Raw genomic sequence first — 27,914 nt, 5'->3', positions numbered from 1 at the left:
AGCCTGTTAAAAATAATTGGGCTTTAGAGCTAGAGTTGATCTTAGGGATTTCCGAACCAACCTTCTCATTTCTAGAGCGAATCTGAGATGCCTTGGGCAATGACATGGTTTCATATAACACCTGCACAGATTGTGACATTTGTGTACCTCTCTCATGAATTCTCTTTTATGTACTTCTTATCTAAATGATTTTTCACTTAATATTTTCATTTTAAAAATATTTTACTTAATAGTTTTCTTTGTGACCCCATGGAATTCTTCAGGCCAGAATACTGGAGCGGGTAGCCTTTCTCTTCTCCAGGGGATCTTCCCAACTCAGGGATCGAACCCAGGGCTCCCGCATTGTGGACAGATTCTTTACCAGCTGAGCCACAAGGGAAGCCCAAGAAAACTGGAATAGGTAGCCTATCCCTTCTCCAGCGGATCTTCCCAACCCAGGAATCAAACCGGGGTCTCCTGCATTGCAGGCATATTCTTTACCAACTGAGCTACCAGGGAAGCCCTCTTATCTAAATTATTTTTTTACTTAATATTTTTCATTCAATTGAATGTAACTGGTTCACTAGTTAAAAATACTAGCTAAGCCTTAGGAAGTGGTACCTGTAAAGTCACAGGTTTGTTGTGTCAGTTATATATTTTTCATATAGCATATTTAAAAATATATACTTTAAAATTTATTCTAAGTATTTTTCTACTAAGATAAATTCGTAGCTATTCAATACAAAGTAAATATGTATACTACCTAAGATCATTTCACAGGTCACTGGTAGAAATCTCTTGCACTTTGAAAAGCAATGCATTCTACTGTGCCACACTCTGGAACAAAGAGTTTGGGTTTTGAAACAACACCAAGTGGTAAAGACATTCCAGATTGATGTAAGAGTCTAGCAATAAGCCTAGTGCCTGTAGGGGACCTCTGTTTTGCTTTTATTTTTAACTAGAAAAAAATTAATTGCTTATTATTAATACTTAAAAAATTAAAGCAGAAATCATGACTTTAAACCAATGAGTGAATTTTCATGTTCAAAACAGACAAATCTATGTATACTCATCCTCCTGTCAAGCACCATTAGTTTATTAGAAATAGAGTTTTAAGAAGAAACTTGTCTCAAATGGGCCTCCTGTGCATAGATTACCTTTTGTTCATCCTTCAGTCTGCAATTAGAACACTTAGCGGCAAGCTATAATAAGGAATTGTTCACTTTCATAGGTAAATGACTGTCTGTGATTAAAACATCAATCACGGAAACACTAGTTCTATAAATAGTTTCTAGGTCCAAAGTCCAGAGGTAAAGCTAAACACAGACTTGCCTGGTCTTCTTTCCTGTTATATGTGTGTATGTGCACATGTGTAAATGTGACTGTGTAGAATATATTTGGCTTTTCTTTCAAGAAACAAAGACATGTTGTCTGTACGACATATGTGTCACCTGGATATTCTGATAAGACATTTTGTTCTGCAATTTTTCTGCCTATACTATGATTTATGAAGTTTTAACTTAAAATGTTTGTCCTTGAGCTCACCCTGTTTGCTAAAAGAATGACTTATCACTGATCTAGAAGCTTTCACATTTTCTTTTTAAATAACACAAAATGAAATCTGAGCTGGGAAAAAGCAGTCTGTAAAATCCTGTTCATTCCTCACATTTTGACCCACAGTATTAATAACATTCATATTAATATACTGCAAGGTATATAGCATAGCGCTAAAGGGTGTAGCCTTTGAAGTTGGACAACTCTGGATTCTCAGCTCCATCACTTAGTATCTGAGGGACTTTGGGCATGTTATTTAACCTGTTTCCTCCTCCCCAAAATGGGGGAGATAATAGTATTATACAAACCTCATGTTGTTGTTGTGTAGTTGCCCAGTCATGTCCAACTCTTTGCGAACCCATGAACTATAACCTGCCAGGCTCTTTGTCTGTGGGATTTCCCAGGCAAGAATACTGGAATGGTTGCCATTTCCTTCACCAGAGGATTCCTGACCCGAGGATTAAACTCACATCTCCTGCAAGGGCAGGTGGATTCTTTACCACTGAGCCACTAGGGAAGTCCAACCTCATAGATTTGTTCAAATGAGAAATGAGTTTAGCAGATGCCATTGGCAGACAAGCCTAAAGAATGAAGTTTTGAAAGAGTTGGAGGTCATTAATTATACCAACCTATAATCTTCCCTGGTGGTTCAGATGGTAAAGAATCCACCTGCCACGTGGGAGTCCTGGGTTCAATCCCTGGGTTGGGACGATACCCTGGAGGAGGGCATGGTAACCCACTCCAGTATTCTTTCCTGGAGAATCCCCTTAGACAGATGAGTCTGGCAGGCTACAGTCCATGGGGACGTGAAGAGTAGGACACAACTGAGAGGCTACGCACAGGACAACCTGCTCATGTTTAGTTTCCTTACAGTGGAAAGCAAATAGAGAAAAAGAAATGTATTCCATCCTCTCATGCGCCGGAACCAAGATGACAAAGTGGCCTGAGTGGGTCCTTTGGTCTCTTGCTCCTATTTATCCCACTTAGATTCCTCTTCTCTCTTGTGTCTGGCTGGCCTTTTGTTCTCTCCACTCATCATCATTAGTTCTGTAATCCAGGTACCGTCCCCCTTCTCCCTGCACTACTGCCTTCTAGGCAACAAGGCTAGGAAGTTCTGTAAGTAGGGGCAAATGCACAGAGATGGGCTCATTCACCAGGGCTTTGCAGAGACATGGATTATCATCTGAACTTCCAGGGTCCTATCTCTGAAGAGGAAAACCAGGGGAAAGTGATGAGCACCACCTTAGAAACAAAAGACAGCATGAGGGTATGAGGCATTTTGCCAAGCAACTATGAAAACAGCCAGGTATTTTCAGTACCCTGAAGTGGGTACACAACCCAGTAATGATCTAACTCAAAGTCATCCCCCCAGGGGGGACATAATCCCTGAGAATCTAAGCAATACTCTAAAACCATGACCTTTAAACCATCTAATAATTCACTAGTGTATCACAAACAGTTTATGAGCAAAGATAAAGTATCAATGACAGTAAATGATTTATTAAAAGAATAATTAAAGCAGTTCTCTCTAATGTCAACTATGCTGATCTCAATAATAAAGTCACTTCTATAATAATGTTACTCTCATTCACCTCACTTGCATTTGTAGATATTTTCCTGAACAGAAAAAAAAAGAGAGGGGATGGAGTTACACAGAGTTTCTTACGTACTCATGGGGAGGAAAGTCCCTACAGTATTCAGACTAGCCACCAGTAGAAACTCAGAAGATTTCTTGATCTTCTATCTACCCCATCTTGGTCACTCTTGTGATCCTCTGTTTCTTAGTTGTTTTTAGTAAGATAAAGTTGAAAATACATGTGTCTGCATTTTTATTTTCAATATTCATGAAGGGAAGTACAGTGGGGGGAAAGACTTCCAGTTTTCATGTTGACCTGGCTGGGGAAAAAAGGAACCCAGGTGTGATGAACAAGTAGTGAAGCTGTGAAGATGAACGGAAAGTGATCTGAATCACCAGGGCCTAAGTAAGGAAGACGGAGGCACGGGGGTGTGTGTGGTTGGGACTGAGGAAGGAGCCTGGTTGTTAGGCTACTGGGGGAATTCCTGGAGATCCTGACCAGGAAAAGAGTCCACTGTCACTTTGCTGAGCCACATTTATCAATAAATTTATCTAATCCAGTAGTCTGGGAATTATTTGAGAATTCAGACTGTGTTTTATCCAACTCTGAATCCCTAGCATATAGCACAGGGTCCTACTTTATTCAACATCCAACTTACTAAATGATCCAAACATCTGTCTTCCTTAAATCAGGGCCTTCTGCCAATCCCTTCTCACATTCTGTACTTCAGCTCCTAAATGAATTCCTATTTCCAGTTTGAGGCATGTTTTTATTTGATTTACCAGACAGAAGTACTGATGTACCCTCAACCCAGTCCAATTCAGATTACTAACTCTTATCATCCCTCCTGAGACCTGGACCCAGCACTCAAAAGCCACAAACCCCAGAGGGATGATCTTTAAAAGCCCATCGCTGCAATTTTAAACGTCAAAATAATCACCATGGGAAAAGGAGGATAGTTTCATAAGAGAACATAAAAGTTTTAGTGTAAGTCAATTTAAGTCACTGGACACCTCTGGTTTTATATATATTATCAGTGTACTTCACGGGATATGATGCCTATTCCTTAAAGACTTAGACAGTATTCTAGAAGGAAATACACTCCGTCCCAAGGAAGCATACAGTTGATGTGGCACCGTGTCCTCTGCTGGCTTCCATTGATACTATTCTAGGCACTGTCTTCTTGGAGAGAAGCTGCTGAAGCACCGACACTTTGGGATTAATAATTAGGTGCGAGGATGTTTTTAGAAGTTAAGTGGGAGGCACGATGTGGGGGTGGCAGGCATGAAGTGTGCACGCGGAAGGAGAGTGGCAGCTGAAGTTGAGAAAGTAGGAGAGATGTCAGAGAGCTGGGAAGAGCTTTCTCTACTTCAGGGATCTGCTTGTGTTTGTCTTCTGCCTGTTGTCTCCAAAGGGCAACTGCTTTTATTTGCAACATGAATAAATCAACACTGACAGGGTCACTTCATTTTCAGCCATATTAACAGAACAGTTCCACACAGTATAGTGGTCAGACTGCACAGGGATTCGGGCCACTGTAGCCATGGGTTGGAATCATCACCAACCACCATCATCAGATGACCCTTCCTCAGTTGCACAGACGCAGTCACAAACTGGGATACAAATCAATACCACCCCTGACAGTTCATTCTCAGCTGCCCCGTCTACCAAACAGAATACACCATCCACTGAAAGCTTGAGATATGCTTTGGGCTTTCAGGAGGCTACACATGTGTAGTGTCTACGGAAAGAGTTGTATATAAAACAAAGATATGGTGCATTAAAAATATATAAAGCTAACCAACAAGGACCTACTATATAGCACAGGGAATTATTCTGAATATTTTGTAATAGCCTAGAAGGAGAAAGAATGTGAAAAGGAATACACACACACACACACATAACTGAATCACTTTACTGTATACCTTAAACTAACACAATATTATAATTCAACTGTACTTCAATACATAAAGCAATCCAATGTAAAACTGATAACTGATCAAACTTTTTGTTTCTTTGTTTTGTATTGTGCAGTGTGGTACCATAAAAAGCATGCAGGCAAACAAAAATTTCCGTTAGTCTGTTCTTAACAGACCAGGTCAACTCAGTCTGCATTCATTACCCTTTTACAGAATCTACATATTTTGATGATGAGAACTGTTTAGATTCTCATGAGAGTGTATAGGAATTAACTATACACTGCACAATAATCTCTCTACTCTGTAGAGTCCCACCAATTTCATGAACTCACTCAGAGCACTGGAGAGCTCAGTGGTACTCAGAAAACATCTAGTTCAGGCTTTGAGAACCCAGTATCTATAGCTCACACAATTAAGGGAAGCTGTTGAGTACAAGGGATTATACGCAGTTTGTGTCAGGGAGACAATAGGGAGCAGTGGGGTCTGAAGTGTAATAAAGTCTGAAGTGTAATAAAGGCACATACTGTTGCTCAATTCTGGCTTAGAGGGTGTGGGTTGGTGTTTCATTTTTATAATAGATCTTCTTATTTTTAGATATTGGCTTAATTAAAAAGAAATACCTGCAGATCAGATAGAACATGATCTTCCTGCTGGCCAGTTTTCAGTTTCTGATCGAGTACCTACATTCTCAGGCTTCCGTGGAGGCTCAACACTAAAGAATCCGACTGAAGCAACTTAGCACACACACACACATCCTCAAGCCTGTCTGAGAGCTTGAAGTGGAGCACCCCAGGCCCCTCAGATGCTCCTGACAAAGAATCTCCTGCTCTGAGAATCTACACATGCAGACAAGAAATCATCCCCCAAGTGAAAGGAAAAGGCAGAGGCATTTTCACTCAGCCAGAGCTTAGCCCTTGACCCTGACCCTGACAGATTTCTTTCTGTTCTCTGACTGCTTTCAGAACTTGTTCAACACGAAAACAAGGCCAGTCTTCCACACCCATCTGTCATAAGCAATTTTTACTCATTCAAGGATGCATGGGGAAATGTACATCGATTTATTAACCTTAGCTCTGATTAAAGTTCTCTTTAGCATTAAAATTCTAGTCACTTCATTTTTTGCTTGCCTATTTCAAGGAGAAATCATTTACAGGATTCAAAGGAAGGCATGCTTAGAGAATAACACAAGTAAGGATAAATTACAAATTCATGTATAAAATAGTAGTTAGAAACAGGTCTAAAGAAGCATGGCGAGTTTGTTGAATTGAGCTTTAAACCATGTTTTGAGGGGATTGAGAAACTAATTTCAGATGAAGAAATAAGCATTCCAAAATGATGTAACAGCAAAAGCAAAGACCAAAGTCCAACAAAGTAAAACCCACAGTGAATCAAATATCTTTTGCATTTTTGAACAACAAAAATTTTTAAAGTACATCATGAGAAAACACACTTACATCAGAATGAATAAAAAACAGTTCACAAATCCTATGTTATATTCAGGAGCCCTGTCCTACACAGATATAATTCAGAATAAAAACCCAGAGGTGATGCAAAATTCTGAATCCTGATAATATTTGCCACATGGTCTTTGTTAAGGCAGACACACAAGCAAAGGGTATTAGATTTCAGAAAAAATTTCAACAAGAATTCAAACAAAAAGATGCTGTTATTACTCAGAAAATATACTGAACACAGTTAACTCCTTCAAGCATTTTATTTACTCCAAGTTTTATGTTATAAAGAAAGAATCTCCCATAGACACAGTATGGTTAGCTTAATTTGAGTCTGTTTAGAAGTCAATATTCTGGAAAAAAAAAAAAAAAAACAATCAAGAATCTATTCACATAAGCCATCTTGATTAATACCCCCTAAACTAGATCTCTTACTTTGTTGAACCATTTGCAATTAAGGCTTAAGAAAAAAAAAAAGTGTTCTCTCTAACTCCTTTCCCTCCAGAAAATTAGTAGATGCAAATGTGATTTTTTAAGGAGCTCTGGAGGTCTCTGTCCAGCTTTCCATTACTGAATTAGCAACAGTCCTGAGGTCCCTCAAGGTGCTTGTGACTTTACAGATTTTCACTCTCTAGTCTTGAGTTTTTTCAGGATTTGCTCGGTTCTGCTAGTGTCACAGGCTGTGACTACTGACTAAAGCAATCTCCCTAGGGATGCCTTGGGGATCTACGAGGTTTAGGACCCAAGAATTAACATTTTAAAATTGAATCTGATTTGTGAGGCCAAGAAAGTGACTGGTCTCAGATCACACAGTAGATCCTCAAAATTTTTCTGCCTCATTAGACCCTTGAGACAGAGATCACTGTAGTGACTCACAGTCCAGGAAGAAAGAGGCAGGAGTAATTGGATTTCCCTCCCCCTACCACTCAGGAGCCCTTCAGACCCTTACTTCAGGTCCTGCTCCTCCTCCCCTCTGCAGAGGATCAGTGAACTAGAAAGCGGAGGTCTAGGTTGTTTTGCCCCATTGGTTTAGGACAATTTATTAACTTCTCTGGGACTCATCTGTAATCTTTCCTCTTCCTTATAAGTAAAGGCTGGATACAAACAGGAGTGTCCACAACTGGTTATTGAAATCCTTTGTTAACTATTATAGAATACAGATCTCTAAGCCCTACCTACAGATTCAGATTCCATAGGTCACAGCATCTAACCCTCCAGCTAAGGGTCAGTTATTACTGACTGGAAATTATAATTCAGGCCCTCAGTTATGCTGCTAGCTTCAAAATAAAGCTGTCAGTCTAATTACAGGCATGTACAATTAGAAAGCTGCTATTGTATTGCCAACTGTAACATGCCCAGATCAAAAGCTGTGAAAATTTTTCTCACTGGCATTCAAGACAGTACTTTGAATTGTAACAGTATGTATGTATATGTATGTATTTATGTCTTCCTCCATGAAATTTAACAAATGCCTTTTCAACTCAAATGCAGCCTCTACATGTTTTTATTATCTCAGACTTGACTCATGCAAAAAACTTAGATTATCACTAATGTAAACATTCTGAAGTGGAGAAAGATGAAAGAGAAGTCTGAGACATATTTATAAAAAGTGAATTTCCATATTTGATTGCCTTCCAAGTCAACTAATTGAAGCACATGAGGCTCTATTTTTAACTGGCAGTGGTTCTTTTGGTTAAATGTACAGGTTTATTCAAGAGGATATCAAATTCCTAAGATTGTTTTATTGCTTAGGAAAGAACAAGAGCTGAGAGAAGCCCACCAAAAGTTTTCAGAAACACACATAACACACTCTCTTCTCTGATTTTATCTTTGTAAAATAACTGTTTAGCTACAGTAGATGTTAATTTCTCAAAATGCATACAGATATATTTACAGATTTAATTAAAATGATGGACAAGTCACTGAGCAACTGGAAAAGAAAGTCTGGCAGTTTCTGCCCTTCCTTTTGGGATTCTGAGTGTCAGGTGGTCTGATCCATCCTCACAGAGCTGCCAGTACCGAGCATGGGCGGCTACACCTATAAGGCACTCAGGAGAGAGTGCTGACAGCAGAAGCAGGGTTTGCTTCATGTGAGACAGTCACTTGGTGACCCGCGGCCCTCTGTGCCAAAGACTGTACCTGTGTTCTGAGAAATGAAATAATCACGCTGTATTATGGTGTGTCATATAATTTCAGCAGTTCAACTATTAAATTCATTTGAAGCAAGGCTTAGCCAGTAAATTATTGCAGAAGAAATAAAAAATATGGCAGAAAATAACAGATAAGTGACTGACGTTATGGCCTTTCTGCCTAGCTTTCTTAAAGTAGTAGGACTGAGAAAAGAAACCTTAGATAGAAAATAACAATTTTCGAGTCATATTTTAGTCTAAACAGAAATTCTGCTGTTATTTTTCTGCCCCCCCCATAACTCATTTTTTTTTCCTTTTTAAATGATTTTTAAATAAATCTCACATATCCCCACCTCCTTCTTTACTTCCTCCTCCTATATCACTATCTCTTCCTCACTGCCCACCTGGATCCATCCATCTTTCATAGATTACCTTAAGTTTTACCTCCACTTTGAACTTTTCTAAATTAATTCAGTTCCCAAGGATCTCCCTGTCTTCTGACTTCACTGCCATGAGTTTACTGGTAAATTATGATGACTTGCCTTTCTCAAGACAAGTTTGCTCTTCAGTGGTTTAGTCACTAAGCTGGGTCTGACTCTTGCAATCCAATGGACTGTAGTCCACCAGGCTCCTCTGTCCATGGGATTTTCCAGGCAACAGTACCGGAGTAGGTTGCCATATCCTTCTCTAGAGGATCTACCCAACCCAGGGATCAAACCCAGGGCTCCTGCATTGCAGGCAGATTCTTTACTGACTGAGCTACAAGGGAAGCCCTATATTCTGATTGCTATTCAGAATATGGTGTAAATGCTTGTGTAGTAGATCTCTAGGTGACTTGCAAACTGGAAGCATCTCTTCTTTGTATCACTTAAAGCAGCAGCTTTCAGACTTTTTAAAATGATGCATGATATGATATCCATTTTACCATAGTCCACATATGCTGTTACAAGAACAATATTTATTCACCCTTCTATTGTTTTATTCTATTTTGTACTTTGAAAGTAAAAATGCTATCAGACCCAGTAAACTGACCTCACTGTGGGTTGTGACCAGTTGATTACTCTGGGACTGCTATATATATTTCCTTTACTTAAAAAAAAAATTACAATTATCTGTCACCATTGACCTCTGACTTTTCTAGCATTACATTTTTCTTTTTTTTTTTTTTTTTTTTTGCCTTTTGGAGTCATCTGGGACAATTAAATGCTTGGAATATATAGTATTTTCCATTCTTTTGCCCTGAGCACTGCTGGTCAAAAGATAAGATTCCCTGAGTTTCTGTAAAACTCAAATCTCCATTCCCTCATTCTCTTTTATTTTCACAATATGCACAGTAAGTGGTAGACATTTCGTGGATGAAGAAATTTAGGCACAGAGAATTCTGACTTTCTCAATGACATGTCTCTCTTTTAATCAGGCTATTATAAATTCAGGTAAATATGGTTTCTAGACATTTAAAGGAGATAAACTTGGGTAATGTGAACAACACAGAGCCTCAGTATGAATGTATTTACCTAACTCGTCTGGATCAAATGAGTTAACAGCTCTTCTGGACTTCAGTTTGAAGATGTATCCACTTCCTTCTCTATCCCCATCTTTCCATCTTCATCTCCTCAGTTTTTCAGCCACCTAGAACTACTTGTTCTTCTTCAGCCTCTGTATATTTTGGTCCGTATACAAGGATTGCCCTTCTTTGTCCTCTTTACCAGGCTAGTTCCTCATCCTTCAAATTCCTGGGAACTGTCCTTACTCCTCTCCTCTCCCACAATGTGACTTTCATAGCACCCTGTGCTCTCCCCATCAAGCACTGAACTAGCTCTTCCTCCCTCCCTCCTGAGTTTTACAGGCTGAGACTCTTCTATTCTACAATCTAGGGCCATGTTGAATTCAGGATAAAAATATGGAGAAGGCATAAATGAATCAACAAGTGACCGCATAAAGAACGGCCACTGAAAAAGCTTGAGTGTGATCTGGGACTGGAATTGTATGTCTTAACCCTCCAAGGCCAATCATTCATGACTTTATGATTCTATGACCATGATTTTAGTGTTTCCCTGAAGGGTGCAGATTTTGTGACTGGAAATTCATAAAGTGAAGGATAGCTGTGTCTAATATATTCTTTCAACTTTATTTAGGGCACAAACAATGGTATTTGGAAGGGACAAATAATTTAGTATATTGGGCAAGTGTACTGAGGCAATTTTAAAAAATCACTCAGATTTTAAAACTGCTGGTTGGAACCCACCCTTGGGGTTCTGACCATGCCTCAGATCCCCATTTCCCACATGAAGCTATGCACTTGCGATTTTGTCCTCATCATTTTCATTAGTCTAGTTAGTGATTAGGTGAAGTCTCACACATACATTCTGCATGGATCTTTATAAGTTCCTTTGCACTATTTCCAGAATAAATTCCAGTGATATAATATCTAGGCTTGCCATAGCAATTACTAATTTTTTTCTGTTTATGAATCAACAACCTACCCCCCGCCCTGCCAACAAACTAAAAGCAGGAAAGCTCTTGAAAAATGTTCTTTGCAATCCTATTTGAAAAGAATATTCCCTAATACAAACTCCTGCCATTCCCAGATAGCAACAGAGAAGATTTTCTTCTTTACGCTGTGACTCATGTATCTTTATTCCCACAGCTGCTACTTAGGGCAGGCCAGTGGTGAACACAATGGAAAAGAAAGAAGAGTTTATAAGTGGAAAATAAGCACATTCAGAAGAAGTACACTCAAAGCATTATCAAAGTAAAATATGCAGCAGTACCAACAAGAGCAAACAAAAGCCCACGCAAGAGATGTGTAAATATTTCATGAAGCTAAAGCCTTAATCAACTCTCTCTCTAAATCTTGCTGGTGTTGTAAACACTTCAGTTTCCTCCAGTCCCACCATGACCCAGATTCTTTGCAAAAACAAAATGAAAACATGATCCAATGGATCTTTAACAAATGTGGTGTGAAAAATATTTATTAATAGATAGAGCATATCCAAGGTATTGCCTTAACAGGAAGAAGAGGATACCTTAATAAAGGTGGTTGCTTCTTGATGACTTTCAGAGCTTCCTTTCTCCCCTCCCCCTCCAAACCTTTTCCCCACTACCTATGCTGCTCTCAGGACATTTACATCATCTTAACCTTGAACTACCTACACACCAAGCCAAGATTTCTCCCAAGGCCCCTCTAAAAAGCACTTTAAACCTGACCAGACTTTGCTGCCTTCCTACCAGCCAAAATCACTTACCAGTGTCTAAATTCTTCCCCCCTCTTTTTTCCCCCACTCTTTCACTGTCCATTGTTGCGTCTGAAATTTTGCCTGTATCTTTTCGATCTGCCCGGATGGCGTAGGGATCTTTTGTGTGTATTGGTTGACAGTGTTTTTCAGTGATTTCTTTTCTAAAATCCATCTCCAAAGAGCTGTTTATAGCCTCTAGTCTACCCGGATTTAATGTGGTTCCAAAGTTCACCTCTAGATACTGAACAGGTCTCTACAATGATTTCCCTTTATCAACCTCTGCCTGCCCTTCTCTCTCTGCCTATCTCAAGAAAAACTATATATGTAATGTGTGTATACACACGCATGCAAACGCATGTATATTATATATAACGACAGTATGCTGACCTTAAACGGAGTAAGTGTAGGAAAATGAGAAAAATGCCTGTGTAGTATTGCCACACACACACACACACACACACACACACGCACGCACCCCTATTTGGATATTCACAGTATGCAGACCTGATTGCAAACCCCCCTCTCCCAAGAACAAGAACAACAGGCGTCTTCGCCGGTTTACCTTCAAAGCCAAAGCTTAAGGTAGCAATGACCTTGCCGAGAAATTCATCACCTGCGAGAAAGGCTGCCCCTCCTGGAGCTCAGGACGGGATGGAAACGAGAGCAACAGGCAAAAAGGATCACCTAGCAAAATGTGGGACCGAATCCATCCCCCATCAGTACCGAGCACACCGCAAAGCTGTGGTCTCCCAGGGTTGCAAGATGGGCAGAGGTGGCGCGGGGGGCGTCTCCTCCCGCGGCCGCCGGTCACCTACCTGCTGTTGCCCGGCTCTCTCCGGCGTGGCGGGGCCGCTGCCTGCGCCTTGGCGAGGGCTTCCCGTCGCATATCACACGCGGCGGCTCCCGGCGCCCCACCGATGCCTCAGCGGGCTCGGGAGTGGCGGTCCTTTTCAGACCTGTTCCGGGAGGGAGCCGGGTGCCGGCAGGAACTGAAATTACTATGCAAAGAGCAGAGGCGGCGCGCGGGAGCCGGGCGGAGACCGCGGGGGCCACCCCCGACTCCGGGACTGCAGCCGCCGCCGCCCGGCACTGAGCCAAATTGGAGGTGGGAGTCCACGTGCCCGACTGCTCGTCCGTCAGGCCCGGGCTGCGCGCATCTGTCCTCGCCGGGCAGCGCTGCCCTGCCGGAACACCCGAGGAAGGGGCGGCAGGAGCGCAGGCAGCGGCGGCACCGGCGGCGGCGGGACGCCGAGCTCCGCCCCCGCCGCGCCCCGCCCAGCCTTCCGTCCCGCGGGAAGGGGCTGCGGCGGCGGCTGCTGCGGGCCCGGGGGCAACCGGGCACCCGCTGGCGGGTTGCGGTGCTGCTGCGAGGAGACCGGCAGCAGGTGGACAGTTCAGAAGGAGATTAGGGTAGAGGGCTGGGGCCCAGAGCAGCTCCGCAGGAATTCTGGCCCTCGCTCCCACCCACAGGTCACCAGACTCCATGGCTGTGTCTTGACTCCAGCACACGGTTTCCACAAGAGCCAAGTGCAGAGATCTGAAACCAAGGAGACCATCCAAGGTTTTTTCGGTGTTGCAAAAAGTATGATACCCCGCGTATTTGGAGATGGCATTGCTGACAGCTCCTGCCCCCTGCCCGCTACTGCCCCAGCTCCCGTCTCCTGGACATGGATGGCTTTGGAAAGCGTCCACTCAGGGTGGCTCCAGCAACACTAAATGGATGTGTAGTATGGTTAGCAGCTGCAGATGGTGCAAATGAAACTGAAAAGAGGTAACGTTCACCAACTATTTGTTAGCAGGCACTGTGCAAAATGCCTTATATGCAGCTTCTGTAATTCTCTTAATGACCCAATGAAGTGAGTGAAATTCTCCCCTGAACTGATGAGAAAACGAAAGCTTCAATGATTTAGACACTGCTTCAGGTCACATAGTAGTAACTGCGAAACAAGAATTTAACACTGCAAAAGAGATCCTCTCACTCATGGGGATCACCTGGGGATCTTGTTAAAATGTAGGTTCTGACTCAGTAGGCCTGGGGTGGACCTGTGGATCTGTGGTTACTAACAAGTTCACAGGGGGTGTTTGTGCTGCCGGCCAAGGGACCAAACTTTCTAAACCACCAAGTCAGGGATTTTAATAAATTTCTTCTTTTATGCCAGCTCTAGATGATTGATTGCAACTTCCTAAAGTTAGGTTAAGAAGGATTCTAAGGCTGTGTCTTAGCTCTTGCACAAAGAATGTTGCAGTCCATCGTGTGTCTGTTAGTTGCTCAGTTATATCTGGCTCTTTGTGACCCCATGGACTGTAGCCTGTTGGGCTCCTCCATGGAGTTCTCCAGGCAAGAATTCTGGAGTGGGTAGCCATTCCTTTCTCCAGGGGATCTTCCCAACCCAGGGATCAGGTCCCCTGCAGGTCCCCTGCATCACAGGCAGATTCTTTACCATCTGAGACACCAGGGAAGCCCACTAGCCATGTCCAGTTTGGTTAATGGAGGGAAGTTTGTGGCAAGTATCCCAGCAGGCCACTTCTACAACTTCTAAAATAACATGCTGGTTATTGAGAATGATCATGGTGTAACATGTAAGGATGGATGTCTTCATTCCACACCCAACCCTTGTTAAGAAAGCCTTAAGTTAAAGTTTTACACTTCACGTTTACATAACACAAAACACTTTACAAAATGCTCATATGAATAATTTCATCTGTCTTCATAATGACTCTGTAAGGCAGGTATAATTTTACTTTACAGGAAAGGAAACTGAGGTAGAGCAACTTTCTCGATATTACACAACTAAAAACATGTGATGGGGCTAGATTGTGATAGATCCCTAGCTCAGGGCTTTTTAAAAAAATTATTAAACTACTGTATTAGTTTCCTGTTAGTCACTTAGTCATGTCTGACTCTTTGTGACCCCGTGAACTGTAGTCTGCCAGAGTCCTCGGTCCATGGATTCTCCAGGCAAGAATACTGGAGTTGGTTCCTGTTCCCTTCTCCAAGGGGTCTTCCCAATCCAGGGATCAAACCCAGGTCTCCTGCAGTAGTTTTCTTCTGTTGCTATAACAGATTACCACAAATTTGGTGGCTTAATACAACACAAATTTATTATTTTTATAGTTTTTGAGGTACAAAGCCTGAAAATTGGTTTTATGGGGCTAAAATCAAAGGCTCATCAGGGCTCTGCATTCCTTCTGAAAGCTCTAAGGGGAGAATCTGTTCCTTACTGTTCTTTGCTCCGTTTCTAGAGGCATCTGCCTTTCTTGGCTTGTGACCACATCACTCAGACCTCTTTTATCCTCTACCCTGACTCCGATTATCCTGCATCCCTCTTCTATAAAGTCTCTTGTGATTATTTTGGGTTAATCCAGGTAACCCAGAGTAATATCCCCATCTCAAAATCCTTAATTTATTCATATCTGCAAAGGCCCTTTTGTGATGCAAGGTAACATAGTCAGAGGTTCCAGGGATTAGCTATTTTGGTAGGATCATTATGTCTATCAAAGCTTCACTTAGTACTTATCCTATAGTTTCTACTATATTTTACTCATCTATCTCTTCTACTTGATTTCTCAGACTGCTGGGAAGTTCTTTCAATGCAAAAATTTACTTGAAAGTCATTCAAGAGACAATATCACATGTATACTGGCAAGAGAAATCCCAAGGCCATGAAAAAGCCAAGAGGATGGCTAGGATTGTGGTCATGAAGTGGACACACAGGATTAGGAGGTGCTTAATTGTCTGAATGGAACTGAGGTAATCCTTAAGGCAAGTCCTAACTACAGTTATACGCTCAGTTTAGCAATACAGAATTTTTTAAAAAAATATTCTGCTTCTCAAAACCCATACAAAATTCAGTATAACACCAAATTCCAAAGCATAATAACTATCAGAGTGATGATAAATAGTATGACAGTACATGAAGCAAAGCCAAATCATATTATTAAATACCTCAAGGAATTTATAGAAAGACTGACATACACAAGTTTAAAATATCACTAGGAACACAGGGTTTGTGGGAAATGAAAATAATAAAGGATTTGAACAGAAGAAACAATAGGAGAAGCAATGTGAGTCGGTACATGATTAATTGCCAAGTGAATTAAAGTGAACATTTTATTTGGAAGTTAGGTTTATACAGGGGAGTGGAGATAAAGCTAGAAACGTAGATTTGAAAATTGTTTTGTAAAGCATCTTAAATGTCAAGTTATGGAGTTTAGACTTAACCTGAAATTATAATGACAATAACAATACCTTATGTCCACATAATGCCGAGTAATTTACCAAGCACTTTTTACATATTTTCAGTTATTTGACTTCTTCTCCTACGATCCTGGAGAAGCAGGCCAATGTGTTCACAAACACACAAACACATATACACTTCACGCCACAAGGAGAAAGAAATACAGCCTTCCTATCAAAGATGTGTTCTCATCCACTCTGTATTACAATAGCAGCTCCCTCCCCACTTACCTGTCATTCTTCCTGTCCTCTCTAACCTGCTTTATGTGTTTCCAGCAGACTTCCTACTGCATTCTGATAGAGTATATATTTGTTTATTGTCTCTCTACTGTTTTTGAGGGCAGGGGCTTCGCCTCTTTCACTGCTAAATCTCTGTCACCTAAAACTACACTCATTTTTTAAGGGCTGGATAAATTAAATGAATCATTACTCTAATTTATAAATCAGGAATCAAAATGCCAGATATTTAAATAAACTTTGTGATGTTCCACAGCTGTTCAGAGCCTTTACCAAGACTAAAGCCCAGGGACCAGCCCAATGCTTTTTTGATAGTCTGTTTCCTTTCTGAGTGAAAGGTCTTAGGGGCATTTAAACAGGGGCAGTACTATATTTTAAAAGGATAAGAATTTGAGATGAGAATCTTCTCTAAATGTCACATCTTGCCCAAAAACTTCATCATCTTAGCTGGATTGGCTAGAAGTATCGACACGAGGAAGTTAGCAATGGTAGATTCTTGAGGACTCCCATCAGTGCTGCGGGTTAGTTGGCGCTGAGTCATACTGTAAGATGTTTTGTAATTGTTCTTTGGTTAATTCACATGTGTGTGTCTTGACACTTTGTATTACACTTTTTGGCTCAGGGACTATAACTTCTTTTTTTTATATCCATGCATTCTGCCCAGTTGTTATTCTTCAGTTGCTAAATTGTGTCCAATTCTTTTGCAACCCCATGGATTGTAGCTCACCAGGCTCCTCTGTCCATGGGATTTCCCCGGCAAGAATATTGGAGTGGGTTGCCATTTCCTTCTCCAGGGGATCTTCCCGACCCAAGGATCAAACCCCCGTGTCTCCTGTGTTGGCAGGCGGATTCTTTACCACTGACCCTCTAGGGAAGCCCATTCTGCCCAGTACTGGACTCTAAATAGATTTTATCACTGCATGGTTACAAAATGGCTGCCGTTGCCTTAAAAACCATATCCTTACAAACCACGTTCAAGACAGTGTAGGAGATTCAAATATGCCACCGCAAAATATGCCACTTTGGCATAAGAATTATTTTGAACCAGAGGAAAATGAGAACCAACAGATGCAGACTAAGAGCAGAAACTTAGAGAAGTGAGGATTACCCTAAATCCCCTCTCTTGGGATAGTGTAAGGCCATGAAGAGGACAGAAACCTTGGACCATGATAAGTCTGCAAACAAATCTTACTAAAGTAATTCTTCCCTTTCATTAGGTTTCCCCCTAATATTTGCCTTCCCACAGTTTGCTGCCCCTAAAAGCCTAAACCCCCCAAATTTTCCTTTGTCTTGTCATTTCTATACAAGTTTATTGTTTTTGTGAAAATGCTCTATAAGCCCAAGTTCTAACTGCTCCTTAGAGTTACTCATCACTGAGTTTCTTCTGCATCTATGCCTGATGTACATACATATTAATAAACTCTATTTCTTTTTCTCTTATTAATATGTATTTTCACTGTCTAATATGCAGGGCCTCAGTTAGAGACCCTTGGAGGATAGAGGGAAAAAAGCTTTTTCTCTCCTTTATAATAGAAAGAAAAGGATTCCATTGGAAAAGGGAACATCTTTTTATGGAGGAAAAAATATTTTCCAGAACCCACTCTCCTATTTCCAAGTCATTGACCAGAATCCAGTCACCAGATCACCCAAGGAGTTTGTGAAAGTGAGCACGTAGCCAGGGAGAACAAGCTTGCTTTGGTTTTTCTAGGCTAGATGTCCCAGTGCTCCAAGTGAAACTGAGGTTCTTTTATTAAGAGAGAAGGAAGGTAGGCTCTAGGATCAGCCCTTAGCAGTTTCTTTCACAGAGAAATCATATAGAAATTAACTAAAGACTCACTGTAAGGTCCATTTTGATGTTGTTTGACTGCCTTTTGATTTCTGGCAAGTCATGTTAAGTCAGGCTCCTACCTATTTTCCTCCCTTTCTCCTTCTCTCTCTACCGCTTCCTTCCTCTCCCCTTTCTCATTCTTCTTTTCTTTTCTTTCCTTTTCTCCTTCACTCCCTCTCTCCCTCCTTCCTTCCTTCAGTTCTTCCTTCAATCCTTCCTTCCTTCTCCCTTTCTCCTTCCCTCTCCCCTCCTCTAATACTAAATGGCTTTCTGCAGCATCGTTTTTGGTCTTATTTAGTATTCTACTGTATATTTGATCAGTGCCCTGTTGTCAAATGTTTAGATTCTCACCATCAGAAATATTCTTACAATAGGCTTGTTCAACTGATTGGCTAAGAGACACTCAAGTAACTGCTAGTCGTACAGTGTCATCTTTTGCTGCTCCCTAAACTCGTATTTTCCATTCCTGCCCTAGTAGTTTGTAAAACACAAGAGTATACTGTTCCACAGCAATGACTTTGTTTTGATCTGTGCCCCCCTCAGCCCACCTCCTGAGTGCCCTTTTCTCAGAGCCACTTATCGAATCTATCTGGCAAAATCTAGTTTAGCGATCCCTCCTCCTGGAATCCTTGCCCAGACCACCCATTCCCATATTTAATTACTTCTTCCTCTGTAGACACACCTGGTACCAGTCTTTGTTGTAGTTAAAAATTGTACTATAATTTTGTATTTTTATTTGTTTTTCTCCTCTAATAGACTAGATTACTTTAGGCTCTGAAAACTGGTTGTGCCTACCCTGTCTTCATAGGTATGCAGCGTGGCAGTGTTTGGTTTACACTTTGCTAATTTAGCCATATGTGCTTAAGAGCAATAATCATCACTTCTATTTACAAATTGCATGTCATACATGTAAAAATCTATTTTATACAGGACCATTTTTCAAATGATTGTTTTTCTTCCAGGAATTTTTAGGCTATGAGGAGCAAACAATTAATAAAAAATAAAAAACCACAAATAACCCCACAAAAATGTGCTGAGTTGACATCAGCTACTGCAGACTTGTTTGAAAGATACAAGGAGGGAAGGACACACAAGGACAGTTTATGGAAGAGAGCTGCTGTTTCTGTCTTCTAAGCTTCCGTTTACCCCTTGCTGATGACTGTGTCTCAATTTTCCACAGAGGAACCACACTTCAGTCCATGTGAGTAGGTGGGTCTGACCTTGATCTAAGGTGAACATAAGACCTAGGATAGACCAATAGAAGGTTTACCTGTCCCTGGCCACAGTGGTCAGTTCACAGATAGGTGCAAGACCCAAGCTATTGCTGGAACTCTTGGGAGAATGGGGTCCCCTGGCTAGTAAAATGTAAAACTGAGGCTACTAGTGGGGGCCACTTGGAGGAAGTTTGCATGAGGGAAACATAAAGACAAAGGAAAGGAAAGCAGGGCTGGCAGATGAAGAGAAAGAGATGATATCAGTGATATCATTTAAACCACCACGTTCATTCAAGTTCTGCTATTGAAATTTTCATTGCTCAGTCATTTCCGAGGTGGGTTTGCCTCCTGCAAGGAAAGCGTTCTTGTAGGCTCTTAGAACAGATGCGCAGAGAGACTTCGTATGTCCCTCAGAATAGAGCAGCACACCTGTGTTTGGCAATGACGCTTATGGTCCAATAAGAAGGTCTCTGGTGACTTGGTCACACTGCTCTTTTAGAAGCATCCATCTGCTATTGCTTCTTTTTCTGAAGCCTGCAAATGACCTTGTAACTGTGTTTCTTATATTTCTCTGCTTACACCACAATTCTTTGAATTATTTTTCTCTGCACAACCTGCATTCAAACTTCCCAAGAAAGAGAATCTGATTGGCTATTTGATACTGTCCCTTAAATGTATGAAGTGCTTTTTTACAGGTTGTTCCCTTTGGCAAGCTTTCTTGCTCCAGGGATCCCCCCCTCTTTGTGGCTAATGCCTATGCATTTTTCAGGTCTCAGGGAAATCCATTTCCTTTACAAAAGCTATCTGAGACTCTGGAATTGGGTTAAGTACTTCTTTGTGTTTCTAAAGCATCTACCTGTTCATCACTTGGCATTTCACTGTCTATTTATTTGTCCATCTCTTCACTACCACTCCTAGACTGTAATTTCTTTGAGGACAGGATTTTTTTTCTTGACTTATATCAAGCACAATACAGATAAAAAATAATTTTGGTTAACTATTGAATAAAATAATTAACAGTGAGATTAGGGTGTATGCCAAGTCTCTATCAGAAATACCATTGACCAAAACAGCAAGGGGTCTCTATAGTTAGTTCACTCAACATATTCAAGGTGTAACATCAGGAAAAGGACTGAAATACAGCTTATATAAAGAAAACTGTAGAGTGAGTTGAAAGTTTATATGCCCATTTAACTTATGTAAATATAAATATATAGTATTGGAGAGGGATGGTAAAAGAAATACAGCAATAACAATTTATATGGGATTTGGGCATGACATTCTACCATTTAGCATCTGACCAGGGATTAGCATTTGATAAGAGCCAAAAACCTGCTATTCCCTCAGTAAGGCTCTCATAGTAGCATCTTCTTAACAGAATGGGGATGATTTTGATGTTTAAAGGTCCATTTCCCGCCCCCTCCCCATAAAATATGGCATCTAAACACTATCAACCACTTGCTTTGGTATTGGACCAAAGGGTCAGAAATATGTTCCAGTGCTGAAAGAAAGCATTCAAAAGAGGAGCTACCACTTTCTTCTAATGAGAAGAATTGATGGATGATTGATAGACTGACAGATAGATGAACTAGTGTTGATCGTATCTTTTGATTACAGAGGTTTGGAAGTTACTGCTTTTCTCTTGTTCCATGTTGCTATTAATATAGACTTTTTACCATGTATGCTCAAGACTTCAGATCCAAAGCCAAGTCTGAGCAAGACAGGTAGTGGACTTTCACCCTCTAGCTGGTATAATACAGAAATAATATCACTAGATTTCTGCATTGAATGTAAAATGAATGAGGTGGGCTCTGGGCTGCTGTCCCTACAATGATAATCCACCTTCATCTCTGTTCTCTACCATTTTTTCCTGGTTCATGTGGTCCCACTTCTGCCTGATTTCTCAGTAATGCTCCATCTGCTGGCATTTCACCTTGCTTGCTAAAGACCCTGACCCTTCTTTTTGCTTGCCAGTCCTTTTTCTCCAAGGGTGATGGGCTCATTGTACCTTGGTGCTGATTCTCCAGTAATTGGGTAAAGTTCAGCTTTAAATTAGATGGACCTCCTGGAAGATCCCCTGGAGGAGGGCTTGGCAACCCACTCCAGTATTCTTGTTGGGAAAACCCCATGAACAGATGAGCCTGGCAGTCTATAGGCCATGAGTTCACAGACAGTCAGACACAACTGAAGCAACTAAGCATGCACGCAGCCGGAAAGAGTGCAACTAATACATGGCTTCAAGTATAACTGCTACTAGAGGCTGGCTGCCTTGCCTAAGGTGGCTTCACCTTCGTAGGGGAGCAGAGACTTCTAAGACTGCTTCATCTTCCCCCTACTTTAAATATGTTAGCTGTATATTATAAAATTTTCTGGGTTCTTTCAGGTTCTATTACTTCTTTAGAGTTAGGCCCATAAACCAAATTAATTTCTGTAGTATACACTTCCCTGGTTCTCCATCCTGTTGACATCACCAACATTCTCCATAGAAATACAAACGTTATTCCACAATATCTGTCAATTGGTAAATGAACACATAAAATGTGGTATATCTGTACAATATAACATTGCTTGTCAATAAAACAAATGAAATGTTAATACACGCTCCAATTAAAAAGTGGATGAAAGATCTGAATAGCTACAAAGTTCAGTTCAGTCGCTTAGTCGTGTCCGACTCTTTGCGACCCCGTGAACTGCAGCATGCCAGGCCTCCCTGTCCATCACCAACTCCTGGAGTCCACCCAAACCCATGTTCATTGAGTTGGTGATGCCATCCAACCATCTCATCCTCTGTCGTCCCCTTCTCCTCCTGCCCTCAATCTTTTCCAGCATCAGGGCCTTTTCAAATGAGTCAGCTCTTCGCATCAGGTGGCCAAAGTATTGGAGTTTCAGCTTCAGCATCAGTCCTTCCAATGAATATTCAGGACTGATTTCCTTTAGGATGGACTGGTTGGATCTCCTTGCAGTCCAACGGACTCTCAAGAGTCTTCTCCAACACCATAGCTAAGAAACATCAATTCTTCAGTGCTCAGCTTTCTCTCACATCCATACATGACTACTGGAAAAACCATAGCCTTGACTAGACAGACCTTTGTTGGCAAAGTAATGTCTCTGCTTTTCAATATGCTGTCCAGGTTTGTCATAACTTTCCTTCCAAGGAGTAAGCGTCTTTTAATTTCACAGCTGCAGTCACCATCTGCAGTGATTTTGGAGCCCAGATAAATAAAGTCTGTCACTGTTTCCACTGTTTCCCCATCTATTTGCCATGAAGTGATGGGACCAGGTGCCATGATCTTAGTTTTCTGAATGTTGAGGAGGTCTACAAATGGTCAATAGACATGAAAGAATGTTCACTATCATTAATCATTAGAGAAATGCAAATGAAAACCACAGTGAGATACTACCTCACACCCATTAGGATATCTACTAACAAACAATAGAAACTAACAAGTGCTGGTGAGGATGTGGAGAAATTGGAATGCTTATTAATGCTGATGGGAATTAAGTATGGTGCAATTCCTTTGAAAAAGAGTTTGGTAGGCCCCCCAAAATTTAAACATAAAGTTAACCTGTGCTGTGCTGTGCTTAGTCACTCAGTCGTGTCTGGCTCTTTGTGACCACATGGACTATAGCCTGCCAGGCTCCTCTGTCCATGGGGATTCTCTAGGTAAGAATACTGGATTGGGTTGCCATGCCCTTCTCCAGAGGAACTTCCCTACCCAAGAATCAAACCGGGGTTTCCTTTATTGCAGGCAGATTCTTTACCATCTGAGCTACCAGGAAAGCCCAGAGTTATCCTATGAACCAGCAATTTCATCCTAAGTATATACCCAAGAAAAATTAAAACATATGTTCACCCAAGAGCTTGTATGTGAGTGTTCATAGCAGCATTATTCATGGTGGCCCAAAATTAGTATTAACCCAAATATACATCAGCCAAGAACAGATAAATAAAATTTAGTATATTCATAAAATATGATTTTATTCAGAAATAAAAAGTAACAAAAGTATTGATATATGATACACCATAGGAAAACCAAGAAAACATGCTAAGTGAAGAAGCCAGTCACAAAGAAACACATATTGCAGGATGCCACTGATATAAAATGTCCAGGATACACAAATCAATAGAAACAGAAAGTAGATTAGTTGTAGCCTCGAGGTGTAGGACTGGGGGGAAGAGGGAATGGGTAATGACTGGTAACGGGTATAGGATTTCTTTCTGAGGTGCTGGAAATGTTCTAAAATTAGAGGTGAACACAGTAAAAATATTCAGTTGTACACTTTAAAAGAATGAATTGTATGACATGTGAATTATATCTCAGTAAGTGAAAGTGAAAGTCACTCAGTCTTGTCCGACTCTTTGCAACCACATGGACTATACATTCTGGACTCTCCAGGCCCGAATACTAGAGTGGGTAGCCTATCCCTTCTCCAAGGGATCTTCCCAACCCAGGAATCTCCTATGTTAAAGGTGGATTCTTTACCAACTGAACTCTTAGGGAAGCCTATATCTCAGTAAAGCTGTTTAAAAATATTATGTTAACAATTAATTTAGCTGGATGGAATACTTTTTCAGAATCCTTAATTTCCATAATTCTGAGGCTGAGCATGTGAGCAACTGTTTTTCATCTCTAATTCAGTTTCCCTAGTGCATTACCCTGATCAATGATGCTTACTCTGCCAAGTACATCAACCACACAAATAAATTGATACTCTGGTTTGCATGCCCACCCATCTCTTGTGGTTTTTCCAGTCCAAATAATTCCCCCAGAGTTTGATCACACTTGAGATGAACTGATGGAATTGATTTTAGCAAACTGCAAAGCTAAATGTCTGGCCTGTATTAGCCACATACAGATGCTGAATCCCCAAGAGACCCTGCCTAAAATTATTAGTCAGTCAGCAGGTTGACCTCTTGCTCTTTCTTCTTGACAGGTCTAAGCTACATTAAATTAGATGGAATATTATTTTTCAATGCAAAACTATAAAGACTCCTGTTGGAAATGTGGAGTATCACATCACAGAAGAAAACTAAACCAAATATAAATGAAAATAATATATAGTTACTGATCTTGTCTTCTGTAACAGATGTGAAGCCATGGCAAGAAGGAACAGTGATTTGGCCTTCAGCATCACTACCACATCAGTAATCAATAAGAACTGAACTAATGAATGAATAAACTCATATCTAAGCATATTGTTTGTAGACTGATGAATGTACCTCATTTGCCCCAGATGGATTAAGTTTATCTAGTTATCATGGAATTGCACAACTCAACTTGCATTCTATATACATGGTGTTTTCCAAATGTGAACAAAATAGAAAATCTGATTTATTTGATAGAATGGTAGGAAAACCTGGCCCCTCAAAGAAAAATTGTTTCTTTATAACCTATCTTTTCTCTTCCTTCACCCAAACGTAGAATTGTACCAGGTATCTCACTTTACTTTCTGAAGTCAGAAGTCACTGCAGCACTCATTATTGATGAGTCAATGGGGATTGATGCCTACTCAAAATCCCAGAGAAATTTAAGCTATATTTGGTTTTAGTGATCTTACAGACTCATATGCATTGATATCTGTGTTAATATGATGATATCCAGTTGGCTCAGTTTTCTCTGGTGGACTTCACCATGAGGTGGTAGCTGAGACATTATTGGTTTTTAGGTGAAGATCCAAATAGAAATTGAACAAATGCATTTTGTAAACTCACATCTGGTTTGGCTGCTGTGTCTTAAGCCTGTTCTTTTGGCCTGGTGAAGACAGAACCAAACGCCTAGTCAGTTCCTGAAATGTAAGTGACACAGTGGAACAGGGTTTCTAAATGTCATGATTCCCTACCCTGGGAGGCATGGTTATTAACCATACTAAATACACACACACACACATGTACACCTATATATATAGAGAGAGAAAGAAAATGCCTTATGCATAAATATAGACACATAAATATATGTCTCTATCACAGGATATATACATGTACATAGGGGATACACAAAGTCTAGATACACAGATAATATGTTTTATCTTTTACAGATTGAAGGTGTCTCTGACAAGAGTTACATTTGTCCAAATGTTATCATATTTTCTAGAAACCTTTTATACACATGGAAAATGAATGCAATAAAGACTTCTCTAGTTAAGAAAAAATACTTGATTTTACTAATCACCTAATGGGTTATTATATCTACTTGTGTGTGTGTGCTCAGTCATGTCTGACTCTGCAACCCCATGGACTGGGGCCTACCAGCCTCCTCTTTCCATAGGATTTTCCCGGCAAGAATACTGAAGTGGTTTGAAATTTCCTCCTCCAGGGGAGGGGCCAGACCCAGGGACCAAACCCATGTCTTCTGCATCTCCTGCATTGGCAAGTGGGTTCTTTCCCACTTAGCCACCTGGGAAGGAAGCCCTCTGCTTGTTAGTTCCAGGATTAACTTGTCTCTCCAATTATCCATTTCCTATAAGGAATCTCCACATTTCTTTATAAGACATTGCTGTAAGTTATACCATAAAGCATATCAATGTGAAATGGATTTTTTTTTTCATTTAGCAATAATGTTACCATTAGGCCTGGCTTCTCTGATCATGAATTCAACAGCAAAATGATCCAGAGTTAAAAACTAACAAATACTAAAATCTCTACAGTCATTTAAAATAAGATTATGTTCCAAATTTTATAAAATGGCATAAATAGGATGTGTGCATCAATTATTCATGGATCTCAATGTACAAATTACATCTATAACACTAAACTATTACCACTTAACTGCATCATAATGACATATTTAAAACAAATAATCCAGCTCTAATAACCATTGCATTAATTATATATGATTCAAGGAACAATTTTGTTTGTATTCTTACAATTTGGAAGGAGCTGGGAGGAATCATGTTTTGCCATATTCTTATTAAATCTGCTCAGGGAAGTCTGAGTGGTTGATTTTTTTTTCTCTTGATAAGTTTTGCTGCAGGAAGAAGTCTTCAAACTTATTGAACAGTTCTGATGAACAGATATTTGTTAAGATTCTACCATATGTCAGATATTATACTAAGCAATAAGGACACAAAGTTAAAGAATACACAGCCCTGCCCAGGAGGAATTAATTGGACTGTGGGGGAGACAGACACATCAGCAGTTGACTTCCATGCAGAAAGGAGTTCTGTGTGAAGTACCACGGAGCACAGAGCAGCCGGAGTTTTGGGAAAAGAGAGGATCCTTGAGACGACTTAAATTCAAGATGGATAGGAGTTAGTGCGATGAAGTGGAATGAATAAGAGATATTTGTGAAAGAGGTGACCTGGGCTGTGCTCAAAATGGGTCATTAGGAAATAGAGTCATTGCAGTACTTATATATTTGAAGTCTTTATTAAGAAACATCTTCCACTCAATAAAATGCTTCCTGAGTGTTTTATCATATTTGGGGCAATGTTCTAGATGCTGCAAGTACAGCAATTAAGAAAACAGACTAAAGTGTCTGACGTTTAGGAGTCTACATTTTACTGAGAAAAACATAAAAATGGAATGAACAAATAGATGTTATAATGCCAGATGGCCTTCCCAGATGGTGCAGTGGTAAAGAGTGTGCTTGGCAGTGTGGGAGATGCAAGAGACATGGGTTTGATCCCCGGATTGGGAAGATCTCTTGGAATAGGAAATGGCAACCCACTCCAGCATTCTTTCATGGAAAATTCCATGGACAGAGGAGCCTGGAGAGCTACAGTCCATGGGGTCACACACTGAGCACACATGCATGCATAATATCAAATAGTGATGAATTACATAAAGGGAAACGAAAAATCAGAGTGAGGGACAAGAGGGTGACAGGGTACTGATTTTAGATGGAGGTGGGGTCAGGGAACTCCTCCCTGAAGAAGTGGTTTTAAGTAGAATGAAATTAGAGGGCAAGTCGTGTGAATATCTAGCGGGAACGGCATTTAGGTTGTTAGGAGCAGCCTGTACAAAGATTCTGAGATAGGACTTTGGTTTAATAGGTTTAAAAATAAACAAAGAGGCCAAAATGGCTGGAACATAGTAAATGAGGGGAAGAACAATAGGAAATGAGTTGATAGAGGTGGCCAGAGGCTAGGGCATGTAGAATACTTATCTTTACCGAAGTTGTTTTCTCTGCTTCCTAGTTTTGAAGCCATACTGTATTGTCTGGAATTCTTTGCAGGTGGGAGTGTGTAGCCATATGAAAGAGTTCTGACCCCTCAGTTCAGTTCAGTTACTCAGTCATGTCTGACTGTTTGCAGCCCCATGGACTGCAGCATGTCAGGCTTCCCCGTCCATCACCAACTCCCGGAGTTTGCTCGAATTCATGTCCATCAAGTCAGTGATGCCAACCAACCATCTCATCCTCTGTCGTCCCCTCCTCCTCCTGCCTTCAATCTTTCCCAACATCAGGGTTTTTTCCAATGAGTCAGTTCTTCTCATCAGGTGGCCAAAGTATTGGAGTTTCAGCTTCAGCATCAGTCCTTTATTTTTATTTTTTTTAGCATCAGTCCTTTAAATGAATATTCAGGACTGATTTCCTTTAGGATGGACTGGTTGGA

The 27,914-nt window shown here is 40.7% G+C and overlaps 1 protein-coding gene across 1 annotated transcript in view; it reads right to left on the bottom strand.

Annotated features, from left to right (window-relative positions):
* The window catches only part of GPRIN3 (GPRIN family member 3), a 74,278-nt gene extending 61,233 nt beyond the window's left edge, over positions 1–13,045 (bottom strand). The window contains exon 1 of the mRNA XM_061164398.1: positions 12,661–13,045. The gene's annotated coding sequence lies outside the window, so the exon portion shown is untranslated. The remainder of the gene's footprint in view (positions 1–12,660) is intronic.
* Positions 13,046–27,914: the final 14,869 nt, after the last annotated feature.

This window comes from Dama dama, chromosome 17 (genome assembly GCF_033118175.1).
Source record: "Dama dama isolate Ldn47 chromosome 17, ASM3311817v1, whole genome shotgun sequence".
Lineage (NCBI taxonomy): Eukaryota > Metazoa > Chordata > Mammalia > Artiodactyla > Cervidae > Dama > Dama dama.
This window is presented reverse-complemented; position numbering and strand designations above follow the sequence as displayed.